General features: G+C 43.7%; 1 protein-coding gene across 5 annotated transcripts in view; it reads right to left on the bottom strand.

Annotated features, from left to right (window-relative positions):
- LOC115386500 (thyroid hormone receptor alpha) overlaps nucleotides 1–13,387 on the bottom strand; it is a 128,641-nt gene that overhangs the window by 110,859 nt on the left and 4,395 nt on the right. For all 5 annotated transcript variants that reach the window (XR_003931305.1, XM_030088817.1, XM_030088820.1 and 2 more), the window contains exon 2: nucleotides 2,986–3,091. The gene's annotated coding sequence lies outside the window, so the exon portion shown is untranslated. The remainder of the gene's footprint in view (nucleotides 1–2,985; nucleotides 3,092–13,387) is intronic.

Genomic DNA, 13,387 nt, shown 5'->3' with positions numbered 1-13,387 from the left:
AGTCACGATCCCCGGAACTGAGAGGTCACCAACCTTCGAGGGGCTCGAAAGACAATTTTGGAGCGCGGATCCCCCCGCGGTGCCAGACTGCACGGCCTCGACGCATCGGCTGCTGCATAACGCATGAACTGCGGCGAGAGTTGAGCGAGCACACTTGTTCACTTGTTTCCATGTGTCGAGCGGAGCGCCGCTGATCTCAATAATCCAAATACCGCCGGCACGCCGAGCAGGGCGGCTTCACGCGGCTTTTTGGTTGCATGTGAGGAAATCAGGACAATGCGACCCACGAAGATACGCAACATGTGTTGCTAATTTGAATCATGGAGATTCAGTAGTGGGAAAGTAATGCTTTTTCTTTTTTTAGGGGGATGGAGGATGGGGTGGGTGGGGGGGGTGGGTGTGTTCTGCGTGAGACTCTTGCTTACATTAGAGCACATTACATCGTCTGTCACATCACAATACGTCCCGTCGCGTCGCATCCCGTCACAGAGGCACGAGCATCTGTCTGACTCCTGCTCGCTCGGCTCGGCGGGGGGTCCGAGGGACGGGCAGCATACTCTCTAACGTTTTTACCGTTCACTCACGGCATGAGGGGGGCGGGGGTTACGGCTTCACAGCCGTCTCGCACAGTCACGCACCTTATGTGCAGCTCTGCTAATTTAAAAGCTGTGGGTGAAAAAAGCCTCCGCTGCCGCTCACGTTAGCCAAACATCTCTGAGCTTCATCGTTTTACTGCTCTTTTCTTTAGTGTTTTTTGCACAAGTTGCATAAAACTGCTAAAGAATTTTCCAAACGCAGCATTGACGTGATGCATGTATTTAATCATTTCTATCAGATTTGTGCCTCCGTGCGCCCTTCGTCCTTCGTCCACGGTCTGGGAGGCCCATGAAACAAATTCCAGAAATGATCCCATTAGGTTATTAGAAAATGAAGTCCTTCTAACCAATCTCATCGCAGTGGTATGGTAAGCATTCTGTGATAATTTAAAATCAGCTTTGAACTTTTATGAAAGAAGTCATTCAATCCAGATACATGCTTGTTGTAAAAATTCCCCATGACCCCTGAGAAGTGATGCAAACATTTTTTTTAGGTCCCATTCATATGAAAATCTTTTTAAATTAAAGCTTTTGTTGCATTTTGAGTATATGTTTACACAACAATGGTGCTTCAAATTTTCACTTGAAATAATATGGAAAAATACATTCCTCACGTGAGGCTCTCTGGCGTCCACGTGAAGGGCGAGCCCCACACTTTGAGAACCGCTGGTGTCGAGCACCTCCCATAATGCAGCTGTTGAGCTCGACCGCTTTGCACTGCGGTTAAGCGACTCATTTCAGACCACTTTGTGTTGCTTCCACAATCAAAACACAGCATCTGACACCGCCGGCATTATCATGACCGCTTATAGACTCGCTTACACGTTAATTAGACATCATCCTCCCTCTTGCGATAACATGCCAGAGCTTGGCCAACTTATTTATGCCGCGACAAAATCTGCACGAAACGCTGCTCGAAAAACACAGAAATGGCAAATACGCTCATGTCAAAACATGCCCGAGCGCCTAATTAAAAAGTTCTCTTCAAGACCTTTATTTAGCAAAAAAAAAAAAGAGGGGTGGGTGGGTGGGGGTAGGGTTAAGAGCGAAGTCGTCTGCCAGCTTAGTTCTTGTCCTACCATGTTGTGTGCTTTGCCCCGCAGGCGTCGCACAATTATCCCGCTGACTAATAACATGCTGATTTCACATACAGTTCCTGCCTGAAATAACACATCATGCAGCGGCGGCGGCGGCGGCAGTCGACGGTGTCGCCGACACTGGAGAGGAGAAACCCGTCTTCCACTGAACCTTTCCTCAGCCGGATTTTCCCTTTTTCTCCCTAAATGGGATTTCACACCTGAGCTGTCAGATGCAGCCTTCGATTGGCTCTCACGTGCAGCTGACGGTGCACTCTGCCGCTCGGCGGAATACACAGCACAATTTTCTATTTACATCCGGCTGCATGGTTTCAGTGCGTCCTCCAGATTATGTAAATCCTTTTTAAAGAGATAGGCCACTGTGAGTGGGGTTGGCTGGGGTATTCCTTATAGCAAGAGTATTTACCTGTAGTGCAATCCTTGTTCAGAAGAGGTTGAAGAAAAGTGCAAAAGGTCAATATTTTTTTTCTTATTCTTAATCCTTTCCACATTTTCTGGATGTGGTTTGTTTTATCTTCATTTCAAGTCAGACTTCCTGCAATACTGAGAAAAATTCAGCACTATAAAACCCCATTACAGGGTACTTCTGCATATTTTACCTTTTGTTTTTAAGTTTTTAACCTGCTTTGCACACATTAGTGTCAAGTTCCCAAGGTCGCACAAACTAATCAAGGCAGCAGCTCTGTTCTCCGCCACAAATGTCTGTTTTGTCAATAGAGGCTGGTAGATCGATGTTTCCCAACCTCAAGTTCGAGCCCCCTCATCTCTGATTGAGTGCATCTCCGTTGGAAAAATGGGTCAGGAACCACAGCGGCAGTCGATGCAAAAGCACAGGAAAACCTTTTTCGCTCGGACCGGTGATATTCAACGTCAACGCGTGTAACTCCACATTACAGGATTTGAGAGCTACAGCCAGATATCGAGACATAAAACAATCTGAGTTACCTAAACTCAAAGTTATCTCTTTAATAATGCAGCTGAAGAATTAGCATTAGCAGATTTAGGCCCCATTTACACAAGAGAGTTTTCAACACTTAAGTTGCCTTTCTGTTCACGTCTCAAACACTGCTTAGTGTTGACTCCCAAGGTATAATGTGTTGAAAACATCAGTTTCAGCGTTTCTGCCATTACAACATTGTTGTCGTATAAACGTGAAACTTTTCTGAAACGCAGTAACAATACATTTCTTTTATCAAATGGGTTGTCCCACTTACTAACTTAATTCACTTTCTTCTTTGGAAATGCTAAAATATTCCCTGGAATTAGTGATAAAATCACAAGTGAGAACCTACCTGATGCTGTGAAGATGGAGGCCAGTCGTCTCTACTGAGAAAAGCATCTGACAGTCGGACGTGGCCGCTGATATCGATGTACTCTTCCAACGCTGGGCTGGAAAATCTGAATCAGCAGAGACAAAAAAAAAGGGAGAAAAAAGAAAAAAAATTCTAAAATTTGCTTTTGCTGTGAAATGTGGTTAAACATGACAACTGTCGATTATAAACAGATTAAAGACTAATCTTCACCTTTAATCGTGCAGTTTTAGAGAAATCTCATTTTGAAAAGCGTGACTACAGACAGGATGTCTCACATCACAAACACTTATTACAGTTCCAGCGACACGTATCCATTTGATGTGTGGAAAATTGAAATCTGCAGTGAACGCACACTAGACATGGGCTTTAATTCAGGGGAGACGTGGAAATCATTTTAAGCTAACCGAATCACAATCAATAAGCTTAATAATCACACAGCGGTATAGATTTTATTGAATCCGAGTGTTTTACATAAATCTTGGAGTGCGTCTTCAGCGTGGCGTGGGGGTTTAAGCTCGTCCCTGTCCCGACCACACAGAGCCTGGACTCACTGATTGTGTCCAACATCACTTTAAACTCACCAGGGTGCACCAGCTCTCCGGGTTGAATCATTTTGTATTAAATTATGTGAGGCTGGAGAAAATATAGGACACTGCTGTGTGTGTGTGCGCGCGCGCGTGTGTCTGTGTGTATGTACGTCTTTGTTATACTGATTAAGCCGGTTTAGTTTAAATGAAAAGAGAAGGGAAAAGGAAAGAAAAAAAAAAAAATCTAGCCATGATCTGAATGTTAAGGCTCTTTATATAAGAGGGCCAAGTTGAGCCTCAAGTCAAATCACATGGCTCTGATATCAGGGAGAATTTCCCAACTTGTCTCCAAACAGCTGCCTGAACACCTTTCCCTCAGTCCACCGCACTGCCAGCTTTGACCCGCACGGCTTAATGAAGACGGAAAATGCTCTTATTCTACAAACAAGCGAAACAACAACGTTTTGATTGTGTTGCTCAAAAAAAAAAAAAAAAAAAAGAAAAAAAGAAACCAGCACTGACCGTCGTCACTGCCAGGCTATATGTTGCTTCCGCTCCACTTGCCTCCCGTGCAGAGTCTAGTCTGCCTCCCGCCACCCCCGATTAACGCCACCGCTTCCTCCCTTCACACCAACTTATCGTCACGTTCCTCTGCACTCTGACTCCTCACGCTTTTAAAATACTGCAAAACACCTTCGACTGTTAAAACTAATGAAATCCGCCTCGCGGGAAGACATGACGGGAGGAGTAAGAATGGACGGACAGATGGGCCACCAGATGGAGAAAAGTTTGAGCTAGCTCATTAATCAGCCGATAGAGTCATCAGACAGTGAAGAAAATTTTAATCTCTGAAACAATCAACTAAGTATTAAATGTAGCCTCGCTTCATTTACACTCGCTGCTGATAAGGTAATTTTTCCAAGTGAAAGAAGGGAAGCGTCAGAGCCCTTGTTCTTAGTACATGGAGGAGGCTGAGGAGGATGGATAACACAGAGACCATAAAAGTTGGCTTTGTTTTTATCGGAAAGTATGTGAGTTCAGAAGAAAATATTTTCATTTTTTTTTCCCCCAGACTCTAAAATTACAAAAATGTTCCATGAAGAGGAACAAAATCATATATAAGTAGCACTTATTTTTCCAGGCACAGACATTGCTGCAACACAAATTGTTCCTCGCCTCGGGATGCTTCACTTTCATGTTGGTTTTTCTTGTTCTTTTCACACACAGCAGCAACGGAGGTTTTATTCGGTGGTAATGTAGCAGCATTCCGTTGCCGTGCAGTGACATCTAGTGGCCTCAGATGGTACAAACCATTTTCACATCCACCCCTCACTCATCGGGATATTTAGTGGTCGCGTTTGGCCCACGCACACAGTGCCAGACAATATGGCAGTGTTCAAACAGATGGCAGTTTTCATGCAGAGCTATATAAAATGAAGGGAAAAAAGTTTACGTCTTATATAAAAATCCTTGGCTTTATGATCTCTACATTATCGCTTTTCCACCCGATTACTCAGTGTTTACTTCTACTAGACATGACAGCACCCTGGCAGTTCTTGTTTTATCAGAAAAATGTCTTCTTCCGACTCTCAGCGCCGCGGTATGGCTGTGTCTCTGGTGATCGAGCGAGTCACCCTCCAATCCCAAGGTGGGCAGTCTGAGCCCTGCATTGGTGTTTCTATGTGAAAAGGTGAATGTGACTAACACTGGAGTGTTTTCAGAGTGCCAAAACGGTGAAAACACTTTCTTTAAGTGCAGTCCATCTTACAGGAGACCTACATTTTCGTGCCTTCTATCTAGAAATCTACTTTTTGTTTTGTACTGAAGCTTTTTGTCATGCATAGACCACCACTCTGCTGAATTTTTGAATGTCAGTTTTTCGAATTCATCAAAAAAAAAAAACATATTGTACAGGCGAGAGGCTTCCATCACAACAAAGGACCAGTTAGTCATTAGTGTTCCTGCCTCTACAGATACATGCTCCCATGGCCTGGAACATGTTTTCCATTAGGAAAAGGCACCTTCGCATGACACCTGACATGCTGAGGTTCTACTTTTTGTATGATCAAAGAAAGTCTTCTCTTTCCTGCAGAATGGAATACACATAAGAATCGGCTTTTAGCGGTTCCAGTGAGAATTCGAGGGAAAAAGATCACTGACACTGGATGCAGTGTTTATTTACATCACGAGCTGCTGCGAACACATTTAAATCTTTCATTTAGCATTTGGATCATGAATAGTTATGATGGGAATTACTGGCAGCAACTATTATGTGTTCCTGCCCTGACATCCCGAGTGTTGCGGTATGAAAACACATTCATAATACATTCAAATAGAAGTCCCAGATGCTCAGCCCCGAGAGGCCGGTGGGCTCGCAACACACTCACAAAAACTCTGAGTCATGAACGGATTAAAGTTACAAAAAGCTTCTCAAATATGATGATGAGAGGCAGCGAGAAGGCGGATGTTTTGTAGTCTAAACAGTTTATGAATTCAGAATGCACTTTCAATTAAAAGTTATCTGATTGGGACAAAACAATAAATAAATAGCAGGCCGGGTAATGTGGAACTGATGAAATCCATTAGACACAGCTCAGTGTGATTCCTCTGCTCGGAGCATCCAGGAGCGGGAGGGGGGCTGCGCCAAGTGCTTCCAGGGTTGTGGATTCACGTCTGGTGCATGACCTCTCCTGCACAGAGCCTCCCTTATTCCCCTCTCCTCCACTCCTGATCTCCCTCCACAATCCCCCCCCCCCCCCCCCCCCCCTTCCCAATCGCTCTCAGACATCGGGGACGGCACACGGCCAGAAAAATATTCTTTCAGGAGTCTCCGTGCGAGCTTTAGTGTACGAGGCCGCTCAGCCTCCTGCAGGGGAGGAGTGAAGGCCTTGGCCTCTCCGCACGAGTTCACTCCAAGCGGGGAGTCCGTCGTTCTAATGGAATCCCTGGACCGCTTCCTGTTGTGACCACTCCTGACGCCGGTCTCGGTTCCCTTCGCAAAAGGGCAGAGAGTCAACTACATGCATCTGTGTCTCCTCACTGATGTTTCAGTAAATGTGTGTGAGCGAGAACTCCCCTCTGAGGGACGAGGAGCTTGTTAAAAACTGGCTCTCTCGTCCCACTTTCGGATTGTTTTGTCTTTTCTCTCATGGCCTAAAAACAATACAAGCCCCCGGAGAGATGCTCGTGAAAGAAAGCGAGAGAAATTGTGCAGCACTGCGAGCCAAAGTTGAAGGAGGAAAATGAACTACAGCAACAGGAAACGTGCTGCCACTTCTGAGATGATACTGAGTCACCTCTGGGCCAATCAAGCGTGATTCAAACAATGGCTGCGGTGATGTAGCGAGGTTAGTTGAACCAGAGTCTGAGCGGCCGTGCCAAGGTAATAAATAGCAAAACGCCTTCCCTCGGGGCAGCCATGATGATTTAAGAGGGAGGAAACACGTTGGGAGACCATGGTTCAGTGGTTAGCAACCACAACGAGACGAACACACTGCGATTTTGACTCAGGGCTTTTCTATGTGAAGTCTGCATGTTCTCTCTTGGTGTGCATTAGTTGTCTATAAGAAGGCGGTCTTCCTGTCACCTTTCTGTCATGCAGACTGTCCATCTTCTGCTTTTATTCTGTGTGTAATTTTGTATGTTTTTAGGGGACTTGCTGTACCAAGCAGAGTAGAACCACTGACCACCTGTGGGGGGCAGTGTTGCTCATGTGAGAAAAGTACAAGCAACAAAGAAGACATTGTAACTTGAAAGCCAACAGAAGTATCGATCCCTTCCAGCATGTACGTATATAAGCATATCTACTCCATCGCCTCAGCTGGGCATCTGCGCAGAAAAACAACACAAACTTTGAACAGTTTCTTTGACAAGTTGACAATTAAAATGCTACTAGGGACACAAATAGAACAAACAATTCAGCAGTTTTACACCCGTATCAACAGCTACACCTGCGTAGGCGACAGGTAGGTGTATGAGGCCGAGATGCGTGACATTTGAAACGTACGTAGCAATCTTCCCGATGTAACATGCATGTAGTGGTCAGCACTTTCTCCTTGCAGCTTGAATCCAGGCTTGGGTTCTTTTCTCTGTAGAGTTTGCACGTTCTTCATGTGCATACAATGTTTTCCTTCAGATCCTCTGGGGTTTTATTGGTTTTGTTTTGTTTGTTCTTTTCCCAATGGCTTGCCGTTGGGGTAAATGTGAGTGTGTGTGCCTGCTTGTCCGCTCTATTCGCTTTGTGATGGATTGGCGACGTGTCCAGGCTGTACCCTGCCTTTACCCATTGTTAGCTGGAATTGGCTCCAACGCCCTGCGACCCTGAATTCGGGAAAGTGGCATAAAAGATGGATGAATAGACACCGGTTTCCTCCCATTGTCCAAAAACATGACTTGGAGGTTAATTGGTGACTCCAAAATTGCCGTTAAGTGTGTATGTGAGTGTGTGTGCTTGTCTCGCTCTCTCTGGGTTCACCGTGTGATGGAATGGCGATCAGTCCAGGGTGCCCCCTGCTTTCTGTCATTGTTAGCTGGGATCAGTTCCAGCAGCCTGCGACGAGAACTTAGCTGAAGCAGCACAGAAGATGGATGGAAGTTTCCATCTTTACATTCAGTTTATACAGTCAGCAGATAGAACAAAACTATCGTTATGAGAAATATGCCGCCAGTCAATCATCCCCGAGCCGAAACATGAAAGACACAGAGCTCTGGTGTACATGTCTGCCTGGGGACGGCGCACAGAGGTAAATTTGTTAGAGAGAGAGAGAGGAAACTCGCCCTCCTGCTCCGAGCACAAACTGTTCCACTTTGTACCTTTGATCGATGAATGCAAATCACACACTTGCTTTCCACTGAAGTCTCAGGTTCAACCACAAAACACAAACTGTTTAGGAAGTCAGAGTTTTCTTTCGCTACTCAAAGAGTATGTCACATGCACTGGAAACACAGTTCCCTTCAAGTCTCGCAGCATCTTATGACATTAATACTCAATTTAAGCGCTCTGTTGTGGTCCTAAAACAACTTGTCAAGAGACTTCTGGCCTCTCTCAACCCTGATTTAGGGCCATCTCTTAGTCATTTCCTGTCAGATGGAAGGAAATATGTCCTTGGCTCACAGATAGAGGTTTAATTCTCTGTGTGGGAGATGCATGTCGAGATCTGGTGTTTGACCCTAATTGAATAGAGGCTGCATTAAATAAAGATGTTCCAGCCTTAACAGAAAAGAACAGAACATTCCAAAGAAAGTAGTACCAAGGCCCCGAGGCTCTCCTTTAATACCCTGTCTCTGTATGTGTGTGAGCACACTGAGGAGCTGTATAACCTGTTTTATATTGTAGTCAGTCAGGCATTATGTACAGTATGTTCTTCCACCAGGTGATAACTTCTCTGTCTCACAGACCTATCACATTACAAAGGCAACTATTAACTCTTTAGGGTGCGCTTATCTCTTTCTCCAGTTTCTCATCTCCTCTGTACTCTGCTTTGTATTAGCAACCGTTGAAAACAACAAGATATTCCATTCAAAGTTATATATTAACAGGAAAAAAAGCAGCATAATTCTTGAAAGGTCAAAGCTGTTTCTTGATAATGGATTGCCCCCGACTGGAGCAGACACTTCATATCAGGGCTGATTTCAGCATTTCTGAAGATCTCTCACATAACAGGTGAGACGCTGGCAGACGCTTGTCTAAGGTGAGCCAACACAAACACGTGGAATATTTGCAACATGTCAAAAATAGACGCATGCCATTCATTCGCCGCAGAGTTGGAGGATCTGCCCCTCAGTGTCAGCTATACTGAACAACGCCTGTCAACCAACACAGTTTATCAGAAATAATATTAGTATCAACCTCAAAAACCTACTTCTGCTGTAATTACAGCGCTCGCAGGACACAAGCGGACACCCCCACACAGGTAATTTCAGCTGATTGAGTTAATAATACCTCGGCTTTCTGTGACAGCGAACACAGCGACTGTAATGAAGGGATAGTGTGACACACACTGACGGCCAGCCTCAAAATTAACAGGACTGTCTGTCAGGCACAGACTTTACTCACAAACACAGCTTCCTGGATGAAATCCAAAGCAATATTAAGGTACGAGACCAACACTTGTATTACAATATGTCACTGCTCTTATATTCTGATACAATATTTGTACCCTGTTATGACAAACAGGTAAATAATACTGTAATCCTCACATCGCAAAACAATGAGATAGACTCATTTTACAACTTGAGCACACATTACTGGGGGCAACTGGGACTTCAGGGTCTTGTGCAACCACACTTCAGCACATTTACAAGGTGAGATGGGGACTCAAGCCACCAAACGTTGTCTATCTTATCTCACAATATATAGTTCTCTGTATGACACATCGGGACTTTTACTGCCGTGAAGGAAGATTAGCCAGTAGATCATATGACGAACGCTTTAACTCAGCGAAAAGGACGTCTTTCCAGTTTCTGAGTGATTTATAGGTTCAAATTGTTTAAGTTTGATGATAAGAACTGGGATTGGTCAAAGAAAGAATGTCAATCGATCACTGAGTGAGAGAAGGGAAAACCTTGCTTTGTTTTATATATGTATTGATAAGTGGGAGTAACCAAATAATTGGAATGTGTTTACATCCACTACAGAGAGCCTTCCTACCTTATAAGGTAGAAGTCAAAGTTCCTGTGCTTTTAAAAACATCTGGTTTTGTCTTGCTGAACCTGGGGACCCACATGGCCTTTACATCAGCTTTAGCGTGACAGTGCTCTTTTTTACTCTAATTAATCGGAAAGCCGTCTCCCTTTCCCTCCACAAGTGGCTCTCTGAGGACCTTCTGCTGCTGCGTGTTAGGATTGTTGTCTTTTGGCTTCAGCTCATGTTGTGACTGCATCCCTTTCAATGACCATTATTTCTTTTTCTTTTTCTTCATACTGCGCAAATGAAAAAGCATGGAACAAATCAGATTAATGAATATATATACACAAAGACATCAGAGTACTGGGGAGAAAATATATGCCTGTTAGTCTGATTTCTCATAATCAGATAGCAGCATGTCTGATAAAGCATATCAAATTCTGCTGTTTACATGATCAGCTGAATAATCTGATGACTCCAGAAATCAGATAATGATCAGCGTGCATAAAAAGTGCTACTTCAATATATGCCAGTTAATCGCAATAAACAGCTAAATCATAACTCTACTGAAACACGAAGAGGGGATAAATCTGTAGACTTTTCACGATTTGGAAATCTTTAAATCATAATTTCTAGTTCATGATGTGAGACACTTGAATCAACCTGTTCAAATATGGACATTGAAATATCCATACTTGGCATCCACGTGTTTTAGAAAGGGAAAAAACACTAAATCTCAATCCAATACTGTATAGATTTTCTCACGGACCACCACTAACACCACCCCTGTCCTCACGCTACACCTTGCAGGCCATTAAGTCTACAGTGACCGGCATGACCGGCAGGAACGCTGCCCGCCAAGGAACTGAAGAAACCCTGCACCAAAGCACTTTTTTTTCCCGAAAGAAAGGCAGTGTCGGAAAAGTGAAGGGCCTGCAGCAGACAGAGTGGAGGTAATGTTATTAGCTAAAGTGACTGTGCTGGCATCCGTGCACACAAAAGCATGTCGGGATAGCTGCAAAAACAATCACTCAGTTTCCAAAAGGTTGCCAGACAATTATATTAAGAATATGAGCCCGTCAGATGCGAAAAGAAGTACTTTTATTGGATGCGCAATGACAGGGAGCGGCTGCCCGAAACCTTGACTTTAATGAAAACATTTCCCCTCTTCAGGCTCGGCAGACTCGTGCGTGGGCCAGTACAGTTTCACACATCATCACTTTAACAAGGTACATTAAATTACCTCAATACTACTTAGTTACCAAATAAAGGCACAAACAGTGGGAAACTACTGGCTGGACGCGGAGGCCAGCTGCAGCCCGTCGAGGCGGGGGTCAAAGACGCGGCCTCCACCGAGTTTACTCACACTGAAAATCACCATCATCCTGGCATCACTTTGCAGTTTAGATGGGTATTTACCAACACTCATGATATAATTTGGCACGACCGCTAATTGGGGCCTCTTTTTATTTCAAGATCCAGCATGTGGGGAAAGCAGCCGGATGCAAATGAAGGGCTTCAGCTGCAGCTTGTCCTCCTTTTCTACAGTACAAAGGAAGGGTAGCTTAGAGGAAACGAGGACACGTAACACGGCCTATGGTGTCACGATAGCAGAATGTGAAACTCTGATACAATAAAAGCCATAATATCATGATGTAAAATCTTTTTCGAGATCTCGGGTCAACAAACTATCAAGACACCAGAGTCAACATGTTTTTTTTTTTTTACAACATTACCCAAAGGACAATGAAGTCCCTGTGGTAATGCACATGAATGATAATAACGTGAGCACTGAGGGCATGAACTGCGAGCTGCGTCTGGAACCTTTCTACTTACACATACTGTACATGCCGTGACAGTGGTTTTCCACAACCACTTTCTTTAAATCTCCACATGAGATGTTGAGTACACCAACTTAGCCTCAGCTATAAATCCACAATAAACATCTGCATGGAAAGTCCCGCTAGTTTAAATAAATAAGAAGTATCTTTTGAGTCACAATGCATTCGCCATGACTCAAGATAATAATATTTTCCTCGTGACTTGGGATAATACTTGGAGTCATGGCACAATATATTTGTAAACCATTTTTAACAAAATACTTAAGACATAAATACATAAAGACATACAACTTAAGCCGTAACACTTCTTTGATATAAAAACCACTTAATTCATGACATTTTGTTGTTAAATACTAAAGTCATGAGATAATATTACTAAAACACTCCACTCAGAACACAAGCTCACTAAACTCATAACACAATACTATTATGATAAAAAGATCATAATACGTACATTAAAATATAACATAGCTGAGACGCTACAGTATAATATTATTATATTTGAATTATGATACGTTTTTAAAGAACATTTCAGCAAGGATATGGTCATTTCACAATACGATACTTAAATCATGATACAATATCACTGTTCTACTTCTCTCAAAAATAAATCGTCATCATAAAATCAACCTTCACAAAACACATATTGTATATTTGGCCAATCAGCTGAAGTCTTGGAGAGCTCTATGGAGACAGAGCGCTGTTTAATTATACTTCATTAATGTCACAACATCATCAGTTTCATAGAAAATCACCACGATATATCACGATGCAGTCACTATGAGACAGATCGACTTATTACCATGATATTTAATTCATCGAATCACATTATAACGGCACAGCGATCAGTCATGACATGAAGGACGCGGCACTGTCAGGGTCCCGCACCGAACAGACTGCCGGCTGCTTTCTAAGAGCAGAGCAGCTTTAAGTTGTGTAGCAGTTTAAGCTACAGTAGCTTATCTGTGAGATCAGACCACCGGGGCCAGCCTTCCCTCCCCACGTGCAGCACTGATCCGTGACCGCCCACGACCTTGTCGCCGGTTCACTGCTTTTCCTTCTTTGGACCACTTTTGATAGATACTGACCCCTGCAGACTGGGAACACCCCGCACAAGCTGCAGTGTTTTTTCTTTTTTTTTTTTTTCCCCCTCTTTTCTTTTCTTTTTTTTTCCTTCCTGCTTGGTACACATCAACTTTGAGGACAAAATGTTCACTCGCAGCCTGATATATTCCACCCACTAACAGGTGCCTCCAACAACAGACAATCTGTGTTATTCACTCGGGTGTCAGTGGTCAGAAAGTTAATCCTCATCTGTGCACTGGAAGTCAGGACATATTGTTGTTATTAAACACTCGATTGTGCAGAAAAGGTTCGCACACTGGATT

This window comes from Salarias fasciatus, chromosome 4, assembly GCF_902148845.1.
Source record: "Salarias fasciatus chromosome 4, fSalaFa1.1, whole genome shotgun sequence".
NCBI lineage: Eukaryota > Metazoa > Chordata > Actinopteri > Blenniiformes > Blenniidae > Salarias > Salarias fasciatus.
This window is presented reverse-complemented; position numbering and strand designations above follow the sequence as displayed.